Raw genomic sequence first — 15,708 nt, 5'->3', positions numbered from 1 at the left:
AACAAAAAAAGGCAAGAGATTACTAGATTTCTTACTAATTAATTTTATATATTTGTAACTGTGATTTCTCACTTAATTTCTCATATGCTGTTTATCACTTGTTCTTTAAAAGCTCGAAATGTACATAATATGCATGCTATATGAAATGAATGAAACATTGCTCTGTCATAATGGTTGTCAGACATTTAATTCTTGTTGATATGTGTTAGGTGGCTATTCCATATAATTCAAAATAAAGGAGTAAGAAATACTTGTACAATATCATTGTATCCCAATAACAATCCATACCAGTATAGAATAGCTTATTTCTTTCATTGAGGAAATAACCACTACAGTAGTTTTCTCAAATTTTGTTACGTATTTCCTTACTATTATTGTGAGATTATCTTCTGCAGTGGTTGCTGAGGTTCTATGACTTGAAATGTACTACATGCACATATCTCTTGTGAATTTGCAGCTGCAATCATTTATGTGTTGCATAATTATACAACATTTATTAAACTACAAGAATGTTTCATATTGGATCATAAAATTAGCAGCAGGGAAAATGATCAAGAGAGCTCCATTTCTGTTTCAGTATTTTAAAAGTAGGTACAACAGCCAGCTTTATGATTTTCTATTCATGTTTCTAATTACGCTCAGTATTCTGAAGTAGTTTTCTTGGTCTCCCAACAGTCATTCTAACAGTTGGATATCTTCCCTGTCACTGTGCTCACTGATCTATATTGGCATCTGGACCAGCAAAACTCAGTTTTAAAACTTTTGTATTCAAATTGCTCCATGCTTTGCCTCTGTCCATAACTGTAATCTCCTCCCAATTCTTCCATGCTTGGAAGTTGCTTCCCTGTTCCAATTCTGGCCTTTGTGCTTTCTTGGTTTTCATAGCTTCATCACTGGTGACTATGCTTTTCCTACCTAGGCCTCAGGCTCTAGAATTTCTTCCCATTGTCTCATTTCTCCTTCAGTCAACCTTAAAACCCAAGCTTTGACCAAGCTTTTGGTCACCTGTCCCAGTTAATAGAAAATTTAGGTTGAGTGGATGCAACAACTTTCTATAGAATAGAGAATGCTGAGATGGGGGTCTAATTGAGGTTTACAAGATAATGACGGGCATAGATAGAGTAAATAGGAAAACAAACTCTTCCACTTATTAGAGGACTCTAAGAGCAAGGACCATGAGGATCAGACTGGATTTAAGGAAATAACATCTCAGAGAGTGCTGGGTATCTGAACTTTCTGCCCGTAAGTGTGGTAGAGGCAGGAACCCCCAAAACCTTAGAAGTGTTTATATAAAAACATGAAACCTAAATCTTGAAACATCCGTATACAAAGCTAGAAGTCAAGTACCGGAAAATGGGATTAGAGTAGATAGATGCTTGATGCCCAGGAAATCAATAACTGCGTGGTTAAATTCCAAAAGGGTTATTAACAGTGCAGTAATCGAACATAGGAACATAAGAACATGACTATCGACAGAGTAAAACTGACAAGCTGCGCCTTGAGTGGAAGTTGTTCACACACAGTCTAACCCGCTGCAGTTAGTTATGGAAAATAGCAGGTTGGAGCCAAATTCCTGAAGTGCTGTCAAATCCTGCAATTTAAATTCACCCAAATATCTCACTATAACTCTCCTGGCATCAAACTGCATTTGATACCTCTCCTGGGAAGGCCCTTGGAGTATTTTTACGATATTAAAGGTGCTACACAAATGCAAGCGGTTTTTAATTCGTGCACGAATACATGATTAATAAATAATTAAACAACCATATATGGAATAATAGAACTGAGCTATAACCATTAACACAATACGTATCAAAGATCTCCAGGCTGATAAAAAGGAGTAGAAGTACTTATCACATCCTCAAACCATGGGATTATAGAAGTGAATTGCATTGTATAAGAGTATAGTTGACAATGCTACCGGGAATTTTCTTATAGCGTGCAGCCTTGACAAATGTTTCTGTTTCTCCAGGAAGACAAACAAAGCAAAATGAATGTACCATCAGAGCTTTGATAACCTCCTGACATTATGCTTTGTGTGTGTAACGCCAGCATCAACTCCACACAAGCTTAAATGAACTCCATGACAAAAATAATAAAAAAGCTGCTGTGAATGTTCAGGCTGCAAGCTGAATGGTGAGCTTTGCAAAGACATTGTCCATTTCCCGAGTAACTACATCACAAACCTTTTAATGTTCTGTGCCTCAAAAAGCAAAGCAATTCAAATTTTTACTGAAAATCATTTATACTTCCAAATTACAGAACAATTCTGATGTTTACTAAAGTTGAAATAAAATGACAAGGGATTTCATGATTGACGTTTAAAACCTTAACTCAACACCTTGTAAAGGCCTCAGTCATATAAAAAATGTTGGACTGAGTGTTGTGAGAAATTAGCTTTGTGTAAGTTTTGAAAAGTTTCAGAGGATTTCTCTCTGCAAGACATAGCGAGTTTTCTCACATGACCTTCCCAGACTCATTTTATTACCTGTGCACTATATTCCCGATAGTACCCCACTCATTCTCTCACTCACTATAGGGTAGAGGTATTCATCACTGTCCGCACCTCTTTATAGTCCAGAACTGCCCTGTACCGTGTGTACCATTTCCCTGCACGTGCCAAAAAGAGCACTGACTCTCCGCTTTGCAGATGAGACTCAGGAGGTTGTGATGAACATGGTGTTGCAGGAGACACCTCTCCACTTTCCTCAGGAGCACAAAAAGAGACAATACCAGACACTGCCAACCCAGTGTGAGGTTGTCACCCAGATCCACATTCTGAACAAATGCCCAGCAATGCGAGGAAAAATCAATTACCTTCCCTGCTCCATCATCTTTCTACTACTACTTCACACTTAACCAATTACTTGTACTGCTCCCAGCTCCTCCCAAGGTTCATGCTCTTCCACTCTCACGGTCACATGCATCATCCATTCTTGCTTACTCTCAACCTCCCACACTTCTAATCCTGTATAGCGTCTGCACTGCCAACTCACTCAATCAGGACGCCTCATCAGCTTTCCTGCACCTTCTCCAGTACTAACACCCTTGCCAATATCACCTTATATTATCACTCCTTTTGTCTTATTCCAGCCTACAGTAGGGCCAAGGGAGTCAAGATTAGCAGTGAGGTACTCATCATTTAGCTTATCACTCAATATAAGGAGAGGACCTTGACCCTGACTGCCCTGAGTGGCCGCACATCGTACACACGTCCTTGGATTCATATTGTAGGCTGCCCTTGACTTACTCCTAACTGCAGGTGTCTCCCTTGTCCTGACTAAGGACTATTCCACATAAACTTCAGGACATGGTCATTTGGTTGAAGCACACACACATTGTTTGCTGTGTAAGTTGCTGGCAAATGGTGAAATTGACATAACATGGTGCTGTAACACAACGTTCTCCACTTGACAATTGACAGCTGACAACTAGGACATGCTACCTGACTTTGTGCTCACAGTAGAAGGCAAATCAAGCGTGAAGAATTGTCAGCCTTTAAGCTCGGGCTGAGAGGGCGAAGTGTAAAAAGGCATGGGTAAGGCAAAATTGGCAGAGAGGCAGCAAACATCCAAGTAGGCAAAAGGTTACTGACTGCTAAGAGAGCAAGACAGAAGCACTGAGAGCCTGCCAGATACAATCAATAAACTGGGTGCCTAGTGTCCTGGCAGCAGCATTACAAAGACAGCTACTGGTGCTCTCCAAAGTGCAGCACTAAGGTGCAGAATGGTCTTGCAGGTAGAGTGGAGATGTACTTGAGGGTGCAATGAGGTGGATGTGTGTCAAATAGCAATGTCTGTGGACAGGAGGTCCATGCTAGGAATACCTAGGGTGCATGCTTGAGATATTGGTGACTGGTTTCCAAGATGGAGGTCCAGAGAAACAAGCAACGAGCAGGAATCACCAGATTACCATTCTGGCTTTCATATCAGGTATTGGTGTCATTTTGTTTTTATCCAGTGGGTTAGACAACAGGGAATTGCTTATCAACGAGATGAAATAAACTAATAATGAGATGTTAATACATGCAAACAAGCCTTTCACTGATCACTAATGGGAATCTTGTCTCATTGTTCAACACTCAGTTGGAAAATGGGGCTTTTTGCACACAACATTAAAAACTCTTTGCTAGACTTCTCATGCGTTTTTTCCAACTTTCTCGTTGATTCCACGTTGTTAAGTGTCTAGTTAGTTTCTGCCCAGTATTTCTACCTGGAGTTGAATATACTGCAAAATAATAGGAAACTGTTGTTTCAAATATAGTGGAAAAAATATTTTGCCCAAAGTTATCTAAAATGATAATGATATTCATAGACTCATATAGTACAAAGATCATGTAGCCCAAGAGAGCTGTGATAGCTCTTTGAAGAATCTACCCAATTAGTCCAACTCCCTGGTCCATAGTACTTCTCTGAAGCCATGCCATTTTTTGGTCCTTTTCAAGTTCTATTCATTTTGAAAATTACGAATACATCTCCACCAAGCATCCTTGAAATTACTGCTTTCCCTATTATTGTTGTGGTTCTGTTCGCCGAGCTGGAAATTTTTATTGCAAACGTTTCGTCCCCTGTCTAGGTGACATCCTCAGTGCTTGGGAGCCTCCTGTGAAGCACTTCTGTGGTGTTTCCTCCGGCATTTAAAGTGGCCTGTCCCTGCCGCTTCCGGTTGTCAGTTTCAGCTGTCCGCTGTAGTGGCCGGTATATTGGGTCCAGGTCGATGTGTTTGTTGATGGAGTTTGTGGATGAGTGCCATGCTTCTAGGAATTCCCTGGCTGTTCTTTGTTTGGCTTGCCCTATAATGGTAGTGTTGTCCCAGTCAAATTCATGTTGCTTGTCGTCTGCGTGTGTGGCTACTAAGGATAGCTGGTCGTGGCGTTTCGTGGCTAGTTGATGTTCATGGATGCGGATGGTTAGCTGTCTTCCTGTTTGTCCTATATAGTGTTTTGTGCAGTCCTTGCATGGGATTTTGTACACTACATTAGTTTTGCTCATGCTGGGTATCGGGTCCTTCGTTCTGGTGAGTTGTTGTCTGAGGGTGGCTGTTGGTTTGTGTGCTGTTATAAGTCCTAGTGGTGGCAGTAGTCTGGCTGTCAGTTCTGGAATGCTCCTGATGTATGGTAGGGTGGCTAGTCCTTTGGGTTGCGGCAAGTCCTCGTTCCGTTGTCTTTCTCTTAGGCATCTGTTGATGAAATTGCGTGGGTATCCGTTTTTGGCGAATACCTTGTACAGGTGTTCCTCTTCCTCTTTTTGCAGTTCTGGTGTGCTGCAGTGTGTTGTGGCCCTTTTGAATAGTGTCTTGATGCAACTTCGTTTGTGTGTGTTGGGGTGGTTGCTTTCATAGTTCAGGACTTGGTCTGTGTGTGTGGACTGGGACAACACTACCATTATAGGGCAAGCCAAACAAAGAACAGCCAAGGAATTCCTAGAAGCATGGCACTCATCCACAAACTCCATCAACAAACACATCGACCTGGACCCAATATACCGGCCACTACAGCGGACAGCTGAAACTGACAACCGGAAGCGGCAGGGACAGGCCACTATGAATGCTGGAGGAAACACCACAGAAGCGCTTCACAGGAGGCTCCCAAGCACTGAGGATGTCACCTAGACAGGGGACGAAACGTTTGCAACAAACATTTCCAGCTCGGCGAACAGAACCACAGCAACAAGCACCCGAGCTACAAATCTTCTCCCAAACTTCGATTCCCTATTATTAGAAACTCACAATACGAAGGTACGCTCTTCAGCTCTTTTGTTTATGCTTGCATAGGATATGGACGTCACTTGTTAGGCCGACATTTTTTGCCCATCCTAACTCCCACTAAGAAATCAATAAATATTGGCCCAGACAGTAGATTCACATTACATCTAAGAATAAGACAAAGGTGAGGTGTATAATTTGCATTGAGTTGTTTTACATTTACCAAATAATCATAAACGTGTGTCTTCTGTTGACTGTCCCTGTAACAAAGAAATGGCTCCTCCGCATTTTGCTCTTCAAAACCTCTCATAATTTTAAGCATGTTTATTACCTCTTCCAAGATGCCTTTTGCACTGGGAGAAAAACACCAGCTTCACTCTCTCTATATAACGTGGAATTTTCTTATCTCTGATATCATTCTGATAAGACTTCTGCACTCTAACTAAAACAATATCATTCTTCTTAAAGCACATTGTCCTGAACTGGACACAATAGCTTAGGCCTAACCAGTGATGTTTAAAAGTTAAGAAAAGCTTGCTTAGACCGATGAAAAATCACTTGTATTTCCTGCCAAGTCTCCAATAGTTCAACTGAAGGGATATTTTTATCAAAACTTATAAATTCAGGAAACATATTTACCAAGGTGGAGGAACCAGGCAATTTCATCAGATAAAGAGGTTTTTCAACACCAGGAAAATAGTCTCATCTTATTTGGCGTACAGTAATACAAATTATTTGCCCACTTTGTGGCACATCAGTAATAAGATTTTCAAATGTTATAGTATCCTGAAGTTGTACATTTTTTTTTTTAAATCAACATTTTCAAACTCAGGAGCAGGTGAGACTTGGATTTGGGCCTTCTGGCTCAAAGATAGGGACACTGCCACTGAGCCTCAAGAGTCCTTATCCTCAATTTGTACACAGTAATTTTTCTGTTGTTAAGCAATTCAAGTAATTACCTCTACATTCAAAACCTATCGCAAAAAGTATTTCCCCAGCCATTATCTCAAACTTCAACTTATTCCACACAAATTTCAACCGAAATTCCACACTTCATGATGTGACAATAACCATCTTTAAGACATCCAGAACTCCAGGATTTGCTGTTCTCGCTGCATTCTAAAATGCATTCTCAAATGCTAGGTACCACATGGTTCATACTCTTGATCCCTCCCTTAAGCAACACCAACTTGCCCTATCTTAAAGGTGTCCTGCTCCACAGTTTCATCTCATCTTTTATGACATTCGTTCCTTTAACAAAAACCTTTGAACTTCCTTGAAGTGTGAAGGATCCCAAGATTCACCAACTCCATACCAATATTCTTTCAGATCTTTCCTCCTCTACTCTTCTGCCCCCCAACCTTGTGTCTTTCTGGAATCTTGCCTCATGGCACGTCTTCATGATACCTTTTGACAACATATGTCCATCACATTCTGCACGATGATGCCACCAAAGAAGCACCCTCCACTTTCAGAATTATGAAGGGGGTCATACCTCAATAGAGCACACCTTAATCATCCGTACCACTCCCTCTCTCTCCGACAGAAACATAAGAGATATAGCACCTGTTCTTTTACCTCTTGCCTTCCCAATATACGGGGCCAAAGCACACTTGTGATAGAATCCCTACAGTGTGGAAACAGGCCCTTCGGCCCAAGAAGTCGTCCACACCGACCCTCTGAAGAGGGTCAGACGCATTCCCCTCCCCTATTTTTGTCCCTGATCAATGGTCCATTTAGCATGGCCAATTCACCTGACCTGCACATCTTTGATCTGTGGGAGGAAACCAGAGCACCCGGAAGAAACCCACGCAGACACGGGGAGAATGTGCAAACTCCACACAGACAGCCACCCGAGGCTGGAATTGAACCCGGGTCCCTGGCACTGTGAGGCAGCTGTGCTAACCACTGAGTCATCGTGCCGTCTTCTTCCAATTTAAAACAATGATTGACTTATATTTATTTCAATTTACAATGTTGTATTCACTGACCACAGTGTGATCCTCTCTACTTTGGGGACCGACCATCCTCTTTGTGGAACACCTCCACTCTACTGCAAACATGACCTGGAACTTCTTATTGTTTGTCATTACAATTCCCCAGCTTTCTCCCACTCTGAACTTTACATCCTCGACTTAACATAGTGTTCCAACAAAGCTGAGAGCAAGCTTGAGAAACAGCACCTCCCTTTCCTTCTACAGCCTTTCGGATTCAGCACTGACTTCACAATTTCAGGTCATAAACCCTGCCCCCATCTCATTCTTTTTTTTGTGTGCTAATTCAGCTTTGTTTAATTTCTTTCCTTATTTCTTCACTTTATTTTCAGACACTATCCATTCACATCTCATCCAAACACATCTTTAGTTACTTTATAATACTCATTAGCACTCTTGTTGGCTTTTATACCAAGAGACCTTTAGTCATTTAACCTCCCCTGCCAACCATGCAATTACAGACCATTTGTTCTTACACTGTCTTAAAACCTCCCATTTTTCTTATTTCTTTAGTTCTGAATACTTCTGTTTCTCTCCATAAAAGCTAACAGACCTGCTGAATATTTACAGCACTTACTGCTTTATCTCAGTATTCAAAACAGGCTAAATTCAACTTACATGGGATTTTATTTTTAACCACAGGAGTGAACTAGGATGATCAGACTTATTTGCAAACCTGTTATCAAAATAATAGCCGGGTAAGCATTTAAACAGAGAAATAGAAAGCACTTGACTAGCAGCAACTACAGAAGAACACCTGGTAAATTGATGTCACCATATGTAGCCCTTCCCTACTACGTTAAGAAATCAGAAGTGCATGTAAAAATATATTGAACCATCAAATTAAACCAGATTAAATTGACTCAAAATGTTGTGAATTTAGAATAATTCAGATTCTGCAGTAAAGGGAACAGCAAGGCTGCCTGCAGTCACCATGATTAAAGAGTAAATCACACAGCAACTTCTCATTCAGCTGAAGACAGAAATCAGGAAGCTGCCACCTAAGTTAAAGTTTTCCTCCAAAGGAGGACTCTCTCACAGAGTCCTGACATTGAAACACATGCAAAGGCATGAAGTTGTAATAATCACATGCTAAACATCCACTAAACATGTCAGACGTAGTTATGGCCTGTCAATTAAGTAAATTTGTAATTGTGTGATAAGTTCCAATTTCTATCAAATAACGCCTCTGTCATTGAAAATTAACTTTTACAATGATGGAGTCTCATTCCTTCACATTTTAATCATTCCTGGAGATTTAAAAAAAAACTTTTTAAACTTTTCTTTCTGTCCACTTTATGTTTCTCTCTTAATTCTTTTTTCTTTTTCTCTTTCCATAGATTAGTTGGCATTGAAATAAACATTCTTACTCGTACCTTATGGTTTAGACTCTGCAAGTGAGAAGTTAGGCTCGTGTGTTCACTTTCTGGATGGTATACGTGCACTTTAGCTTCAAAATTGTGCTTTGTAATGTGCATCTAACCTTTCAAGAAAGCAGGAAATGTTTCAGCAAGTGTCAGGCCATCTTTTGAGTCGATATATACAACAAATGAATAAATGGTAGCATGTACGTTTTGAAGTGCAAGTTCCTGGGTTAAAGTAAAGTAGTGTTCAGTGTATGGGAGTCAGGTAATGGTTTTGAGTAATAGGTATGACTCCTGATTGATAGAGATTGTTGATACAGACGTGGATGGTGTGGTGATTTGAGCAGTCTTTGAGGCTAAACGTAAAGTTGATAGGATATGTGACAATTAGAAAGCCATTCACTGGCCTTGACTCACAAATTGTATCACTGCATTTTTTGTGACACTGCATTCATGTCATTGTGCCTCACTTGACTTCTACTGTTATCTACACTCATAGCCTTTAAGTGCATGTCTGAAAGGATTCCTGGCAACATGCAACTACAGAATCTCTCTTCTATTTCCCATCTCCTTCACCAATGTCTTCTCTGCTGCATCAAATTCCACTTCCTCACACATTGTCCAATACCTCACTGTTTTCCAAGTCAGTGTCACTTCTTGTAAGGCTGCCACTGGCTACTCCAATCACAATATACCTCCACTTTAAAAAGTTCCAGTTAGTTTTAAACAGTAGTAGGGAGTTACAATTTTGGGACCATTTCATGCGGGTAATGAATACAGTGGTTCACACTAGCTGCATGCATTAGTTAGTTAAATAAGCAGACAGCACAAAATGGGCGCGTGCCCTGCACTGTGATTCCTGTGCTTGGGAGCTATCAGATATGGATCACAAATTGACAATAGTCATTCTAAACCAATTTGGAGGCATTTTACTCAAAACATGGCATGACATTTGGGCTGAATCTGCCTGAAGACAGGAATTCAGTCCATTTTGATGCTGATGCTTCATCCTAAGCTGCTTTTCTCAGCAATTTTGTCAGCTGGCTAAAACAGAAGTTTCCAAAAGACTAAAGCTTATATAAATATATACAGCATGGGTGATGGACAATTTATCACATGGCTGTTTATATACAAGGGAGAGTTCCAAATTACAACAAGAATGTACCTCGATATTCAAGATACATAAACATGAGCTGGCTTGTTATTAGAGATAGCCACTCTTGTCAGAAGCTAAGATCCAAGTCGAACAGGGTTCAAGAGCCATCCTTCTTCATTGCATTTAAACGTGTGACAGATTAATCTACAAACCTAAGAGGATTGTAAGAGAACCTAATTGTGTTTCATTTTATATTCCTCACAAAAACACATCTGCAAGATATTTTGACTTGCTGGCCAATCTGGCTGCTTAGTTAATTTATGCCTGGTGAAAGGTGATATTCAAAGGTGTTTCTGGGTTTTGGATGTTTACATTGCATTTGCTTAATTTAAGGTTAAATTGAATTCAAATGGTTGCTGACTCTGATTCCCATTTGGTAATTGAGTGCAGTTGGATACTGATTGAACAGAAGATTTTCTTTTAAAGGGGCCTTTAGTGAAAGAATGTTAACAGGTCCTTTCTCCATTGCATCTGGTTAGCTAAAATATGATAACCATCCTTTTTTTTAAAACAACATTGTTTAATACAGCAAGAATTGAATTAAGCTGTGGTTCACAATGAGTTTTTAACATCCTTCAAACTTACTTAAAATAACCAAAAAAAAAGCAACAGAAACACTTTTATCACCCGAATAAATCAAAATTTTCATATTTTTACAAAATGCCTTGAGACAGTATCATAATGTGCATCATTTATGAAAGATGCAGGTTCCTTTCATTTGAAATGTCTGCATCTGTTGGATACACATTCCCTGACTAATGGGAGATTCCAAAATAATTCATAAAATGGCAACTTTTATAATTGTTTATCAGTAAAATCTGTCTCATAACTAGAGGACGTTATCCAATTCACAGACACTAGGGATCCATAGGAGGGAAAAATAAGTTTGTGGAGAGTCAAACCGAATTATGGATAGTATGGATGTGGCTCTTGGAGGCAACAACGATTAAAGATTTTTGGAGAGAACGTAGAGGTTTTACTTGGGGTGATAGTTTGCAAAGATAGAGGAAGTGAGGATGGATTTTTTTTTAAAGCAGACTGATAATGGCAGCATTGAATGATACCAAAACAGTACTCAAGAAAAGCAGCCCATTTATAATGTCAGCTACCATGGGGAGTTCAACAGGAAACTGGGTTTAGTAAGCAATATAATATGAATGGATTTAAATGGATTCATGGATGAGATAAGCTTGATGAAGGCAAGTATGGATATAGGAGTTAAACGAGAGAAAATGGGTTTTTGGCTATGATGAAAGACAACATGGGAAGTTTGGCTTAATGGGAAGAGGAAGTGGGGAACAGCAGATGAACAAATACTTCCTTTATGACAAAGTTTTTTATGCTGAGTAGAGGTCATACTGATTAAGACAGAAGAGGAAAGTCTCTACTTACAAACAAATCTGATTATTGGCATACCTCAAAAGAATTTGCTTCCTAGAGTGGAGATTCTGTATTATTTAAAAAGCATCTTGTTCTTTTCAAACATTTTCTGAATGTAGTCTGTTCAACATGTCCTGAAGCCAAGTGAGTGGGGAGGTCAACTACTTCTGATCTTTGTTGAGAGTGTGGTTCTGGAAAAGCACAGCAGGTCAGGCGGCTTCCAAGGAACAGGAGAGTCGATGTTTTGGGCAAAAGCCCTTCATCAGGCTCTCCTGCTCCTTGGATGCTGCCTGACCTGCTGTGCTATTTCAGCACCACACTCTCGACTCTAACCTCCAGCATCTGCAGTCCTCACTTTCACCTACTTCTGATCTTTGTCAACTTTTACCCTGGGTACTGAAGTATGGATGAGAGTGCCCCACAGTGACTTATCACTAGTTTACCATCTTCTCGGTGGGAAAAAGACAGGCACAAGTACATTGTGTAACTCTGTACCATGCACCATCACAGTTTCAAAATTTTGAACCATTGTGTCCACAGATTAAATAAACCTGAAATATTTTCAAAAGAGAAGCTTTTGAAAGTACTCTGGCAAGTTCCTATCAGAAAACTGTTTGTTGAAATAAATTATTTTTCATTCACAGTTCCCTTAATTCATGTGCTGTGTTGGTGGACAGAATCTCTATAAAAGTTTTTTAAAAAGATGTGACATTTATCACATCTTCCACAATTGTCACAAGACTTGTAAACAAATACTGGTGAGTATTGTCACTGACATTTCAACAGCTTTAATTAAATCTTCTATCAACATTGATATTGAACTAAAGAGTTTAACAAGTTAGAAAACACCTTATATATTTGTGTTCTTTATTGGATAATAATTGGACATTTCATGCAGCTGGGAAATGATCTCACTTGAGAATTTTATTTCAATGTTTCATTACTTCACTACAGCTACACAGTTAACACTTCTATATTTAACATCCCTACACTAAAATTAAACATGTTGACACTTACCCTTTAAAACTGCTACACTAGTGCTGTGCCAAACTAATTCTCTTATTTTGAAGCTACAGTATACATCAAACAGACCATGACCTACACCTACCAGAATAAAAACAATTCCCTACCAAACCAAATCAGAGTTGCTGATCTAAGTGTTAGATAATTTGAGCCTTTTACATCTCAAGTACAGTACTGGACTACACCTTAGTTTCATGAGAATTACAAAATGCAGTTAGAGTCCAGACAAATCCCTACTTAAGTGACAAGAAACAACTTACCATTAATGGTACAAAGGATGTTTAACGGTGAGGAACAGTCTCATGATCCTTAAACAAGGTATTGTTCCTGTAACAAAAGTGAATATGTTATTGGTGTTGAAGTTGATGGTCAAAACTCCAAAAAGTGCAATAGGATAAATGAATGTATCTAATAGCCAGAAGAGTATTTTTAAAGTGCTTGTCCTTTCTATTTTCCCTCCAATGTCAGGAAAATACAAATTATTCTCACAAGTAACTGTTTCTTCAGGCTTTCCTCTGTGCTTTTGTTTGCCTTTCTCGAAAACCATTATAACTTTTCAATATTTGAAGAAAATCAACTGCGGTTTTGAAACTGCGGTTCTCGCCTAGAAATCCGAGATGCAAAAAAATCAGCCACATTTCACCTCTACGTACTGCAAACACGACTGGAAGACAAAATTACTGCTTCCCTGCAATAAATGACACAGGGAACGGAATTGAGTTATTGCTACACTTATTGCACATCTGCCCACAAAGCATCTCAGCTGACAGCTGTGGTGTTTGTGCAGATGTTGCTCCCGCCCGGACTGCCACCTTCGATTCCGCTTACACACATCAATGCTTGCTTCCCGGCTCCGGCTTCCTTTCCTATTTCAACACAACAGCGTGGACATACCTTGCACCGTGGACGAGCCGAGATCTGTAGGAAGTGCAGCGACCTGGCTGCGCTCCGGTGCCGAGCTTTCACATGCACACCCCAGTAGCCGGTACTGCGAAGACCGGTAAGCAAAGACCGGACCGGATTCAATCGGATCGGCAGCAGTTTGTACCTTCTCGGTCCGCGCTCTCTCCTGCATCCAACAAACGCCGCAAAGTAAGTTGCGAACAACAGCGTCTCCTAGCGACTTACTCAGGGTTTCAATTAAGTCACGGATAAATAATGCATTTAGTATCAGGATATATATTTTGCAGGTTGAGTTACTATTAAATAAGGATATGAGTGCAAAGATGAAACTTTTACTTGGCGAGAGATTAAAATTTGTTTAGTGGCTTCAACTACATAGATGGGGAAAAAAAATCTATCTATCATTAAATTAACGCCTACAAATACTTAAGTTTATTCAAAATGTTTAAGGTGTTCCCTACCGTATCAGCTTGAGCAACTCACTGAATAAAGATGATCCTAAATGGATTGACAAACAACGCGAAGGGATTCACTGAGATGAGAGATAGAGAGACACCCATTAAATGGATGTCTAAGAGCGAGAATTCAGCCAAGATTGAAGCAATAGAAGATGCAACTTAGTCTTGACTCTGAGGCTGAATACAACATAGTAAATGTCCTGAATGATTATTTCCTGCAAGTATTCAAAACGGAAAACAGGAGCTGCATGCCTTTTCTCTGAAGGTATCCCAAGTAAAATCAAGCTCTTCAATATAAGCCATTATAATTATAAGGAGTTAGAAGTCCTCAAAAGCTCAAAATGAATGAAGTCTAGAGTTCTGAGGGAAAGCTGTGTAATATTGACAACCATTGTGAGGGACTGAGTGAATAACTGGTGTGATAGTTCTCGTGAAACCGACTGTGATACAACAGGTACAGACAACTACAAACGAATTTATCCTAATTCCTCTCCATAAAGCTTGAAATTCATTATCAGGATTATGATTGAAGATTATTTGTACAATAACTTGGAAATAGTTGATATGGATTCAGAAAAAAATGATTCTATCTGGCCAACTGTATCAGCTGCGTTGCCAAGCAGAGTGGACTGGAAAGCCTTATGATGAAGTGTACCTGACTTCCAGGAGAACATTAGTTGAGAAAAATAATTTTGATGGGGCAAGGTATCTCTAGTGAAAGGTCAATAACTAATTGGGCATAGAGCAATGCTATTTGTAGAAGGATTAGGAGGGAGTTGAAAAATGTCTTCATCTACAGGGTGATGAGGTTCTGGAACTCACTGCTGAAGGGATGATAGAAGCAAAAAGTCCCATGGCATTTAAAAAGTGCCAAGGTACGCACTTGAAATACTACAGCCTAAAAGCTATGTTCAAAGAGCTAGGAAGTGGGATGATGTTGGATTGCTCTTTGTCAGCTAGCTCAGCCAAATGGCCTCAGTCAGTGTCATAAATTTCCTTGATTCCAACATTCATATGTAAATTGCACACAAAAGGTTATTAACTAATATATGTATAATTGAACTTTGAACAGTTGATTAAAAAAATAACTCAGAGGGTGAAAACAGTAACCTGAGAGAGGCACTATATTTGAATAAGGATCATTTTATTCCTGAACCACTACTATTTCTAATTTGCATAAACGAACTGGAGTCAAAAAGTATAATGCTGGAAAAGCACAGCAGGTCAGGCAGCATTCGAGGAGCAGGATAATCGATGTTTTGGACATAAGCTCTTCATCAGGAATGTGGATTCAGACAGGGAGAATTTTGTCCTCAGTGGCAAAATTGAATGGGGACCAATTTTAGGGACCAAAGACTAAGGCTGCTCTTGGGTTAGAGAAAGTTTCAGCCATAAGGAGCACTGGTCTTGAACATGCATCAGACCCTTAACGAAAATTGGAATGTGGTTTCTCTAGGTTTGGATGTGGTTGAGAAAGCAGCTGCCACACAAAAAGAAACTGACATTTATACCTTAGGTTTGATCAAGGAGAGCATGCATCATCTCTCCTGACTTGCAGCGATTGCCACTTGATGCTAGTTACCTTTGGCCCTCACATAAACATCCATTGGAGAATCTCACAACCCTGAGGAGACATTCACCTCAAAGCAAGGGACATGTCATAAAGCAAGTTGCCCAACCTTTTCAGAATGTATGAGCTATCTGTTGCAAAGTGACAGGTTGTGCAA

General features: G+C 39.8%; 1 protein-coding gene across 3 annotated transcripts in view; it reads right to left on the bottom strand.

The window, feature by feature from the left end:
• LOC122550775 (microtubule-associated tumor suppressor candidate 2-like) overlaps nucleotides 1-13,630 on the bottom strand; it is a 456,058-nt gene extending 442,428 nt beyond the window's left edge. For 2 of the 3 annotated variants that reach the window (XM_043692024.2, XM_043692025.2), the window contains exons 1-2: nucleotides 13,515-13,630; nucleotides 12,881-12,947 (exon numbers count right to left, since the gene is read on the bottom strand). The gene's annotated coding sequence lies outside the window, so the exon portion shown is untranslated. Of the gene's footprint in view, nucleotides 1-12,880; nucleotides 12,948-13,109; nucleotides 13,224-13,514 lie in introns of those variants that run through there. The other variant, XM_087988203.1, reaches the window with a different exon arrangement.
• Nucleotides 13,631-15,708: the final 2,078 nt, after the last annotated feature.

Source organism: Chiloscyllium plagiosum, unplaced genomic scaffold (genome assembly GCF_037043375.1).
Source record: "Chiloscyllium plagiosum isolate Xiang-an unplaced genomic scaffold, Cpla_swu_hap1 HiC_scaffold_6, whole genome shotgun sequence".
In the NCBI taxonomy this organism is placed as follows: Eukaryota; Metazoa; Chordata; class Chondrichthyes; order Orectolobiformes; family Hemiscylliidae; genus Chiloscyllium; species Chiloscyllium plagiosum.
This window is presented reverse-complemented; position numbering and strand designations above follow the sequence as displayed.